Source organism: Equus caballus, chromosome 9 (assembly GCF_041296265.1).
Source record: "Equus caballus isolate H_3958 breed thoroughbred chromosome 9, TB-T2T, whole genome shotgun sequence".
In the NCBI taxonomy this organism is placed as follows: domain Eukaryota; kingdom Metazoa; phylum Chordata; class Mammalia; order Perissodactyla; family Equidae; genus Equus; species Equus caballus.
Window position 1 is genome coordinate 36,600,623 of NC_091692.1, and position 12,535 is coordinate 36,613,157.

At 36.8% G+C, this 12,535-nt stretch overlaps 1 protein-coding gene across 41 annotated transcripts in view; it reads right to left on the bottom strand.

Moving 5' to 3' along the window:
* SPIDR (scaffold protein involved in DNA repair) overlaps positions 1-12,535 on the bottom strand; it is a 472,172-nt gene that overhangs the window by 331,100 nt on the left and 128,537 nt on the right. For 2 of the 41 annotated variants that reach the window (XM_070221587.1, XM_070221589.1), the window contains exon 1: positions 1,909-2,040. The exons of the other annotated variants lie outside the window; for them this stretch is intronic. The gene's annotated coding sequence lies outside the window, so the exon portion shown is untranslated. Of the gene's footprint in view, positions 1-1,908; positions 2,041-12,535 lie in introns of those variants that run through there. 41 annotated transcript variants of the gene reach the window in all.

Below are 12,535 nucleotides of genomic sequence, written 5' to 3' on the forward strand. Positions count from 1 at the left end.
GTATAGCCTACTACACACCTAGGCTATATGGTAATAATCTTATGGGACCACTGTCATATATGCAGTCCATTGTTGACCAAAACATTGTTAAGCAGTTCATAACTGTACTTCCTTCATGTATACAGCCTAGTTACAGAAATAAGACAGAAAGCTAAATTAGGATCTTTTACAGCAGAAAAATTACTGCAGTGGTCAAATTTACAGAGCCAAAGAGTGACATGTAGCGATGATCATAATTTGCTAATGCCTAAAATACAATTGTTAATATTATGATTCTTTTTTCCTCTGATGTAATGAACTTCAGAACTAGGAGTCTCCTGAATTAGTGATTAAAGAGCACAAATGACAAGATTAAGATATGAGTAAGGAGTGGTTCCTGTGAAATCAGTCAGCAAAGGCAATGACAACATTCTAATCTGTCTGTGGCTGAAGTTACCTGCAATTTATCAGAACCATACAGCGTTCAACATTGAATCAGTTTCCAAAAGTTAGCGATACTGCTGTAATAGACATCTATCATAATTTATTTCTGACTCCTCTTTTTACAGAACCAACTGCCTATCCATGGAGGGGATAGCCTTCAACCTCCAAGGAGCCACAGGGCTGACCTCCCATGTCTAACCAGCCATGTGGCTACTATGATTTGCCTCAGGTAGACAAGTGACCAAAGCTGAGTCAATCAGATTCTTTTTTTCTCCAGATTTTGAATTGAGAGATAGGGAGTTTGGGAAGTAGAAGCTAAGACACACTTATGATGAATCTCTAAATGAAAGATCCATGAGTTTCTGCTGGTGAGGTTCCCAGAACTGCCCTGAGGCCCAGTTTACCCTTTAGCTTTATTTTAGATTCCTCAGGATACACTAGCATGATTCCAATAAATTTCTTCTTCTTAAACTAGCTAGATTTGCTTTCTGTTACTTATAAACAAGCTTAACTATCTGCTAAATATCTCCAAATGGAGAAAATATGTCATTAAACATATATTTATTTAGTACGCACTAAGTGTAAGGTGTTATGCAAGATTCAAAATTTAACGAGAGACAGTTTCACAGAAAGCTTGAAATAAAAAAAGGGGATATTATAAGCATGGCTCACACTAAATGTTCCAAATGGGTAACATTTGGCTGATCTGAAACCAGCAGACATACTGGAAGAGATTATACCTATATTAGGTCTCAAAGGATTGGAAAATTCTTAACAGATGAAGATGAGAAAAGTGAGAAGAAACCAAATAAGGAAGAAAAGGACAATGGATATTCAAGATACATAGACAAGTCCAGACAAACGAAATTTTAGAATTCACATTGGGAAGTAGGAGACAATAATAAGAACAATATAATCCTACAAATTGTTTGCACAGAGAAAGCACACATGTTCTCTTACATAAAGATAAATCAACACACCCATCATCAGTGGGGAATATGCTCTAAATTTATTTCTTGGAATAACAATGAATTTGGGGAAATTCACTCATATCCTTTCAAAGTGGCTATTCGGTCCCAGTAAAGACTGTTCTGGGTCAGTGGTAAAGTCCATGCATTCAGACTTGTTTCTAATCCCAACCCTACTGATGAAATGCTCTAGCAAATTAAGTTTTCATAGCATTTTAATATACTAAAAGCAATTTAGTATACTGGCAAGTGTTAATTCATTTTCAGCCTACCACTTTAATAATTATTATTCTAAAACTATTTGGTAACCAAATTATACTAATGAAAATATCTCAGAGAAAGAGTTAGTTGGTTCAAGTGATGTACTAAGAGAGGCCAAATTTCATGATAGTCAGGGTAGTGGTGCTAATAATTGAAATAGAGAACACATTCAGAAACAAAGAAAAGGGAAAGTAGATACTATTTGAAACACAAAGTTTTAAATGGTCACAGGGCTAACATAAAGACATAGAGTCACCTGGCAGGAGGCTGGAAATGCAGCTGCTTCGAAAAGAGGCCACTGGAGCAGAAACCACCCAAGACAGTAATCTGTAAGATGCCTTCACAGTGGACAGAGTAAGGACACAGCAGCCTCAGAACTCTAACTCCTGGGCTCCTTGAACATTGAGGTATATTTATATGACTTCAGCCTCATTGTAGACAACCTCCTGCAGGTCCCGCAGGTCATATGACAGGAATCACAATGACTTCATGACTTCCAATTTCTTTCAGGGAATCTTTATTTTGATATTCTACAGTACTGTACACCAAAGATGATAAGTAAAAGATCCCATTGCTTCTCCACTTAAAATGTGCCAGTTATTTGGTAATGCATGTAACATCTGGGCAATGGGGAGGGCAAGGATAAAACGAGAAGCACACACATATACTTACGTGAGCTGATTACCAAAACGAGTAACAAAAAATACTAAAATTTCTTAAATAGGTGAATATTCAACAGTATCACCATCTGTTTCTTTAAGAAACAAAATTTTAAATAACTATCATAAATTTTAAATTTAAAAATTAATTGGTATAATGCTCTATGCAATTCATCTGATACTCTTTAAGCTAATGTGACTTCCTGTGATTCTATTTACAAATTTCTTTATGAAATGTTCAGGAAAGGTTCTTGTAAGTGATCTCCCTGAATAATTAAAGAACTACTACTGAACTGATGTGTCGCAATTTCTACAAACCAAATCTTAATCTAAATCCATGTATGAAAGGTCCTTTTAGATAAAAACTATGTCTACTAAAAAAGTCAAAAAGAAGTGAGCGTCTAATTGCAAGATTAAAGCAGTGCCTCTATTGTAAAGCTACCTCAAGGACAAATGAAACAAATGAGCCAGACGAAACACTGCTCTCTAACCTTCAGAAATTAAGGCTTTCAATTGTAAAATTTTTGGAAAGGTCACACCAAGAGCAGCAGTGGAATATCAGTAATAGATGATCAACTCTTTATTTTCAAACGACACCTTTGTAGGTAATACTTACCTAACAGGTAAAACAAAGAAAAAGAAGATAGTAACTAAGCTAAAATCATTCCTTAAGATAACCAGTTATGAGACAGAAAACAGCTCACTTGACAAATACTTCAAGCAAAAACAAAAGTCGCAAGCCCTTGGTCTCAGCCCAGGCAAAAAAGCATCCATGGTGGCAAGGGGGTCGTTGTTCAATGAAGACACTTTGTGTGCCTGATGCTGTAGGAGCAGGTGCTGGCTGCACCCTGACTCACAGTGCCAGGTGTGCTCCCCATGCCACATCCTGCAGTGTGCTCGTTTCTGCTCTCTGAAGCTTCCCACCCAATTACTGACCAGGCCCAGACCTGCCCTTGAAGGATCTTATGAGATCACCGAGAGCCAGGCTATGCTAAGTTCACCAGGTTTATCCTGGGTTCAGTCTCCCTTTCTTAAAGTCACATTACAAATGAGAACAGTCAGTGGCATTTTAAGGAAAGAACAAGAGAACTATAAAGCCCTGCCTGCTTAGAAGCTTTTAAATTCAATAATAACCGCTAGATGTTTTTAAGGAGATTGGAAGGTGGGGGCAACAGCAAAAATGCTACACAATATATGCCACAGCAGCTGTGGCAAGTAAAAACACCAAAGCCAAGACAGCTCTTAAAAACTGAGGGGAATGAAAGAGTATCAGTGGTTGATGAACAAACTTAGTTAAATGCCTTCATTTCCACTCCCAATTCTAAAATGGAATTCATTCATTTAACAAATTAATTGAGTGCCTCCTGTGTATCAAGAGTCATCCAAGTACAACGGATATAGTGGGGAGGGGACAACACCAAAATCTTTATCCATGTGGTCTTTAAATTCTAGTGCAATCTTAACACATACCACACCTTAATTAAAGTGGGCTGTTCTCTGGCTACTTATCAAGAACTTCACTGGTTAGGTGAAAAATAACAGAAAAACCATCAAAAAGTTGCTAACAGAATTTTATTTTCTATTGGGATTAAAAATCAATAAGAACAACAAAATTCTAAACAATAGAGAGTCTTAAACTACTGATAGGAGATATACTTTCACTGTTTACTTGGTCTGCTTTTTGTGACTGAAACTTTATCCATGAAAATCAGACCCTAGTGAGAGGGAAAACAAAAGCTATAGATTTTCTCACACAATGGAGAAAAAAAACCCCATCTTTTCTGAGGTAAACAGGTTTAACAAGCTACGCCCATGGTTACACCTCTGTAAACCACTTGGCTTGCCTTCCCCAAACCAAAAATGTTTCCAACCTCAAATTCCAGCCTGATGAGAAAGACAGAACTCAATTTCTGTTGACGTGGGTTCACAAAAGCACCATTCTACCTCATCTGAAGATCCAAAGTGCCTGCTCTGAGGAGCCTAATGAGAAAATGAGAAATAGCAGGGCAAAGCACATCTCAAGAGAAAGGGAGGGAAAGAGAACTTACAATGCTCAAGAAGGAACCTGAAGGGTCAGTCAAAGTTCACTAAGCAGTAGGTGAGTGTAGAAAATGGCAGAGCATGCCCAAGGCCAGGAGGACTCCACAGCAAACATAGTGGCAACCTGCCCAGAACCAGGTCTGTGCAGCCTGGGTACAGTAATTACAGAGGACAAGAAAGAAAAGCACCCCTTTCTCCAAGGAAGACAGTGTATAACTGTGGAATATGGTTACAGTCTGTGATACAACCTGTCTGGCCATCCTCTCTGTTTCAAAACATGCTCAGACAAGGGCCAGCCCAGTGGTACAGTGGTTAAGTTCACATGCTCTACTTCAGCGGTCCAGGGTTTGCCGGTTCGGATCCTAGGTGCAGACCTACACATCGGCTATCAAGCTGAGCTGTGGCAGGCATCCTACATATAAGAAGAGGAAGATGGGCATGGATGTTAGCTCAGGGCCAACCTTCCTCAAAACAAACAAACAAACAAACAAAAAACATGTTCAGAGAAGACACAGCCCTGAGCCTTCCTGTAATACTGCCTTCTGGCAAAAGCAGCACACCTTGTTCCTGGTCTGCTAGAGGTTGAAGGGTCATCCAACTCAAACCTACACTTAAAATTTTAGCCTCAAAATTAACAGAGAAGCAAAAATGAAAGCATTCTAAAAGTTAATTCTAATTAAATTCGTTCTAAAAATTAATCTTTTCATTTATGCAAATAAAACCAGAGGCAAGACACGGGTTGTTCTTGGTTATGAGCCAGGCTTTGTTTTTATTCAAGGCAAAGAATTAAAATCCTACACAATAGGGTACTGCGGAAAGGAAAAAGAAAGAAATTGAGAGAGGAGCCTGGAGAAGATAGTAAGGCTTCAAAGAAAACAAGCCAGGCAAATACCCTAAGAGAATAAAGGTAGTAAACAAAAGCAAAAATGGTGAAAAGCAAATATACAGCCCTGCACAGCAGACCTAGGAGGTGCCCCTCCAAACATGAGTTCCATCAGATATTAATAGGTAATCAGAGAAAGAGCTCCATAGTCAAATCAGCTTGAATAAACTAGGTTGAATAAAACTAAATAGTAAGACTTCTCAGGAGCCTTAATATGCCCATGTACACTGTGACTTCTAAGAGGAGGTTGTAACACATAGTGTTTCCTAAACTTATTTGACCACAACTTGACCAGTTTTTCACTGAGCATCTCACAGAACTGAAACTTCTAAGAACTGTACATATTTTAATGGAAATAACTCAGAAGTGAAGTTTTCCATAATTTCTTCTACTTCTATCTTCTTAAAGTTCATATGCTGAATACAGTTTAATATTGTCTTTACAACTCACAATTATTCTAGTGGATAACTATTATTTTGGACTTTGAGGTAATGCAGTTCTGCAAATGCCAAATGGGTTTTCTTTCCCTCCATCTACAAGGTTGTTGGCCGGCCCCAATCCTACAGTGCTCAAGTCTGCTCCTAACAACCTTTCTGACTGACGTTCAAAGTCACAGACTCCTTATTTGCCTTGAGTTTAGAAACCAGGAAACAGCAAGGCTCAATGTTGGATATCAGGAGGACTACAAAGATTGATAAAATATAGACTCTGCTCTTTAGAAATTTATATCTGGCTACTTGTTCACCCCTGAATAAGTCACCAACAGCCCAAAACACTCACTTGTAAGGCAAATCTAAAAGCAATTATTTCAGAGGCCCAAGGCCTCCTTCCAGATCTAAGGTTAAGTGAAAAGACCCTAATCAAATTTCTGGTAGGCAGCATCTTTGTATACACACAAAGATGCTTCTTCAAAATAATCAATCACAAGATTCTTCTGAGGTGAAAGAAGGCAAATTAGGTTAAACTAAAACAGAGGAAGATTCAATGATTAACATGTAGTCGTCCAGAGTCACACAACAAGTTAAGGGAATACTCACAGGAATCCCTACTATCTACACAAACCATACCAGGCTCTGTCTAGAAAATAATGCCAGCCAAAACAGTGGAAAATTGTTTTATACACCAACACACACATATATACATATACATACACACACACACACACACACACACATATATATATTTAACTTCAACAGCTACAAAGATGTGGAAAGGCAAAATGAATTATCTCTAAAGAAATTTGTCCCGTCTATTTTTCCATACCCATGAGGTTCAATAAAGGTGATATACCAAGGACTTTAATATTAAGGAATTTAAAATATGAAGGAATTTAAAATCATAATGGTTATTTCATCATTATTTCAATAACTAGAAGATAATGTTTAATATATTGTTGGGAATTTTATTGACAACGTTATGGAGATAAGTCATTTCTGAAAATGAGTATTCCTCTTCGACATTGATGCAAGAATATGAACTATGAAAAAAAGTGCCAGTCTGCTTCAGTCTCTATAAAAACTAGAAACAGCAAAGGGAGTCCTGGAAACCTCACTCTTAAGAACCTACTTGGTTTAAACTGTGAATTCAAACAAAACAATGTTCATCTTGGCGAAAATTTAAAGATCCATGATACTATAAAGTTATCCTGGGCTTGATTTATAAAGTCATGTAGCTATTTCTTACTTGAAAATAAAATAATGCTGACTAAAAATAAGTCACTAAAAGAATATATTTGAAATATAACTAACAGAATATATATATGTAAAACTATAAATATACATATTTATATACATATATAACTAGCAGAATATTAATAACTAGCCAACATTTTGTTTGTTTTTGAACACACATTTTGTGTTTCTGAACACTTATTATAGGATGTTCAGGAAAAGTGTGAACTCAGTAGGTTGAACTGATCCAACCACGTGCATTCTCAGGAGGCTTGTTTTCCTGACTGGCCCTTGACTGGCACTTGGGAATTGATCTCTTGGAATAGTCTAACTGATACAAACATTTTGTACACTCAGTACCTTGGCCACACTGTACTATTTTATCTAGACAGTCTGTTTAAACAATGTAAATTATGGTGAACCTCTACTTTCCTTCTAGGAGATTGGAGTTTCGGTCACTGCAGTCAGTCACGCAAGCACTGTTATCACTGTCACCTACATCCTCGAACCTCAGTAGAAACCAAGTGAGCTTCCCTGGTAGATAACACTTTGCACATGTTGCTACAACTCATTGCTAGAGGAATTACAAGTGTCCTGTGCAATTCCTCTACAAGAGGGCTCTTGGAAGCTTATCCTGGTTTTCTTCAGATTGCTCTTGATGCACCTTTTCCCTTTGCTGACTTTGCTTTGTGTCTTTTGCTGTAATAAACCATAGCTTTGAGTATAATGCTTTCTGAGTCCTATGATTCCTTCTAGCAAATCACTAAACTTGGGGATGATCTTAGGGACCCCAGACGCATGGAGTTTACAGGATTTTTTCTTTTTTTTTAAGATTTTATTTTTTCCTTTTTCTCCCCAAAGCCCCCCGGTACATAGTTGTATATTCTTCGTTGTCGGTACTTCTAGTTGTGGCATGTGGGACGCTGCCTCAGCGTGGCTTGATGAGCAGTGCCATGTCTGCGCCCAGGATTCAAACCAACGAAACACTGGGCCGCCTGCAGCGGAGCGTGCGAACTTAACCACTCGGCCACGGGGCCAGCCCCGAGTTTACAGGATTTTATTAATTTTAACATATTTTTCATCATTTGAGTAGGATAAGAGGTATAAACCAGTCCACACAATCCTAGTAATCAGGTTTGGCTGGATATATTTCTTTCAATAACATATATTAAAGACTTAGAGAAATATCAAGCTCCTCTGTGAAAGCCATTTAGGGTTAGATGAATATGGTTTTAAAGCAAATCACCATCTAGAATAGGGGTTGGCAAATTATTCTGTAATGGACCATACAGTAAGTATTTTAGGCTTTGTGGGCAATACAGTGTCTTTCACAAATACTCAACTCTGCCATTGTAGCATGAAAGCAACCACAGATAACACATAAACCAGTATGGGTTCCAATAAAACTTTATTTGCAAAGACAAGTAAGGGGCTTGATCTGGCCTGCAAGCTATAGTTTGCCAAGTCTATTTCAGAAAAACTGAGCTTCAATAAAAATGTTTTTTCTCAATTTCTTTTCTAGGTAAAAAAGCTATAGATTAAAAAAATAACAAAACAAAAAAACAAAACAAAGAAAAATACCAAAATTTCTTTCCTCATCACTCAACATACCCTAATATGATACAATAAAAACAAAATTCAAAGAATCTAAATTAGAAGTAGAAATAAATTTTAAAATTCAATTTAGTATTTACTGATATCCACTATGACCTCAGTACACCACCAGGAGTTATGAATAGAAAAGCCAAGTGTAAGACTGCTCACTGGCACTGGGCTATGCCTAAACCGGGTGATGTTCCCCTACATCAGTTTTCTATTGCTTCATAACAAATTACCACAAACTTAGTGACTTAAAACAACACCCATGTATTAGTGCACAATTCTGCTGTGCAAACTTTATCCAGGCAAACAAAAGTCCAGGCATGGCATACTGGCATCTCTACTCAGGGTCTCCTAAGGCTAGAATCAAGGTGCTGATTGGCTGCCTTCTCATCTAGAGCTCAGGGTCCTCTTCCAACCTCATGTGATTGTGGCAGGGTGCAGTTTCTTGTGGCTGCTGGACTGAGTTCCCTGCTTTCTTGCTGGCAGTCAGCTGGGTGCTGCTCTCAGCCTGTGTTATTTTTCACATGGCTTCATGCATCTTTAAAGCCAGTAACAGATAATCTTTTTCCTATAGAATGCCCATGTAACTTCCTGCAACTGGTTCTTACAATCAAAGTTTAAAACATTTAATTTACCCAATAGCTGGATTCAGCATTGCTCAACAAATATCTCAAAGCATGCCCAACAAACTTAAAGCCCCTAAAAATCAGTAAGAGACTTTGAAATAAGCTTTTTCTTAGACAGGATCTTATCTTAAGACCATTTAAGATGATAGATTTCCTGGGATTGACAGAAACTTCATGGGAACACTGGACCAGCAGTAATATGAATCTTTTTTTATGTTTTTTTAAGAGTGGCACCTGAGCTAACATCTGTTGCCAATCATCATCATCTTTTTTTTTCTCTTCTTCTTCCCAAAGCCCCTAGTACACAGTTGTATATTCTAGTTGTAGGTCCTTCTGGCTGTGCTATGTGGGAGGCCACCTCAGCATGGCCTGATGAGCAGTGCCACATCCACACCCAGGATCCAAACTGTGAAACCCTGGGCCACCTAAGTGGAGCATGCAAACTTAACCACTCGGCCACGGGGCCAGCCCTTAATATGAATCTTAAGCATTCAGGTGATGCATAAATTTGAATTAAGTCAAACTGAAAAAACTTTTCTATTATGTTAGGTTCCTAATAATACTTATAAAAGCCCCCAAATCTATACAAATTCCATCCTTCATCATCCACAACTCACTGATTTAATGACAACTATCCTAAAAGAAACTGAACAAGAAATTTCTAATAATCTGAGAATGTAAAATGACTAGAGCTATTTCCTTAAAAACCCTGCTTAAAGAAAAAATTGTTTTCTTAATAGCTATTAATTCGATCTATTTTACTAAAACCAAAAAGAAAAAAAAATAAAGGAATAAAACTTCTAAACTAGACAAAGCAAAATAAGAAAATCACATGCTTTGAGAACTGTCTACCAGTTTTGGCTACAAATCTACCTGGTCTAATCTATTAAAACGGTCTATTTAAATGGCCTTTATTAACACAAAAGGCTTCATCTCCTTGATTAAATTAAGCCTAATTGAAAGACGAGCTGTTCAGACCAAAACAGATGATTAAAACTCAACTAAAAATGAGGACAGCATCTAAAAATAAACTGTCATGAAGAGGCCGGGGTGGAGACGAACAGGAAGATATTCTCTTTTTGCTGGACAGATATAAAAAAGAAGGAAAACATAAGTCAACCTAGATAGATATTTAGACTTCAAAAATATATAAATAAGGAAAAATAATTAAATCGAAACAATTTGGAAATATATAAAAAATGGGACAATTTATATTTTTATTGTTATTCTAGGTAACAAAGTTTAATTGCTTTGAATAGATATAGTCTTTATTTCAGAAGTTTATATGGACAACCAAGGATCTACATAAAGTAAAATAAGGAAATTGTTTTCAGTAGAGCTTTTCTCATGCTGTTTTAACTTCTAGAGAATTGTCAGAATTATCTATTTTATTTTCTTCCACTGAACTCCCTTTTGACCGACTTTCTCCACATCTGTCCCTAATCCTATTTTTTAAACTTCCCTGATGGACAAGAGAAAAAAGATGGCTCAGTAGAAACCACTACCTCACTTAGAATGAATAAAACAACTTAACCTAAAAGAGCACATGACAACAGGTCAACAGCTCATTTTATTTAAAAAAACAACAACAGTAACACATGATTATCATGGTTGACAGTAGCACTTCAAAAATAAACCTAAGGAGTAAGCACTTTCCATGACTTATTTCTCCTAGGCCTGTACCCCAGGACATTTATTAATCTCTGAAAATCATTCTCTTTCACACTTTCTCTTTTTAATTTGTAATTTTAAAAAATGGAACTTAAGTCAGAACATTACATTTCAACACAAATATTAACGTGAGTTCAGTAGAAATTTTAAAAAATAGTAATTTGGGCCTACCCAGAAAATTCTCCTTGATTTACAAATCAATGAAATGATGGACTTATTTTGGATCTACTGTAAATCACTTAATTGATCTAGGTAGAGCACATACTCCATAAGCCTACATAATAAAAAGCATAGAGTTTTTTCTTAGGAAAGAAAAAATTTCAACTGGACGACTGCCAAATCTTAAACCTGGAAATCTCAAATGCTTTGAATGCATTTCCCCTTCAAACTAGCAAAAATAAGGCTAATTACTAATGTGTATCAACTCATATATCCAAGTTTCTCCACACTATCGGGTGAAATTTTTCTTGGATTAGAAATGTTTAGCAGCCAGCCCTATAGCTGAGTGGTTATGTTCACGCCCTCTACTTCAGCAGCCCACGCTGGTGAAGTTCAGATCCTGGGCGCAGACCTAGCACCACTCATCAATAAATAAATAAATAAATAAATAAATAAAATCTTTAAAAAAAAAAAAAAAGAAATGTTTAAAGTACCCTAAATAAGAGTTACACAATGATAGTCTCCACATCTTTTGAAATAAAAACTGGCAATTCAGGGGATTAGTTAATGAAATTTTTAAGAAACAATCGTTTTCTTTTTTTTTTTTAAAGATTGGCACCTGAGCTAACAACTGTCGCCAATCTTCTCTCTTTTTTTTTTTTCCTGCTTTTTCTCCCCAAATCCCCCCAGTAAATAGTTGTATATTTTAGTTGTGGGTCCTTCTAGTTGTGGCATGTGGGACGCCACCACAGCATGGCCTGACTAGCAGTGCCATGCCTGTGCCCAGGATCCCAACCGGCGGAAACCTTGGGCCACCGAAGTGGAGCATGCAAACTTAACCACTCTGCCAGAATCTTTTTTTAATTAAGCCTGTCAATCAAGAGGAGGTTGTGATACTCATCATTTATCTTTAAAAGTAGAAGCACTATTTAAAATACTCTTGAAATACTACTGTGATGAACTGGAGATTTTTAATCAAGTTTTATAATACAATTTCAGGAATATGTTCCATACCAGTGATCAGATTATTTTCACGTTTACCTCTATTTTCTATAATGAGATCACTAGCTTGATAATTAAGAAATACGTCCTTAAAATCCTTATTCTAATGTAGTCCTCTACCTCTTCCTTTTCATTTCCTTTGTGCCCAGTACTGTACCTAACCCTGGCTAAGAATTTTAGACGTAGTGTTAATTCTTTCAAATCACATGTCATTTTGAAAATTACTGTTCCTGGCACAAAATGGCTCACTTTTGACACTAATTCAGTTAAAAGTAAATTTTAATTCACTGTCACATACGTACAAAGAAATGCTCTAGGCAATATGGGAAATATAAAGGTGAACAAGACACCTTCATATTGATGCAGTAGAAAAAGAACTGGCACTTGCATCAGAGAGACCTGGTTGTAAATTCTAGCTTCAATATCTACTAGTGGTGTAACCTGGACAAGTTTTTTACCATTCTGAGTCTCAATGTCTCAAACTTTAAAAGAGAAATAATAATACCTACTTTACAAAGTCAGCATGAGAATTAAATGAAAGAGTAAAAAAAGGATTATAAAGTCCTTAAGA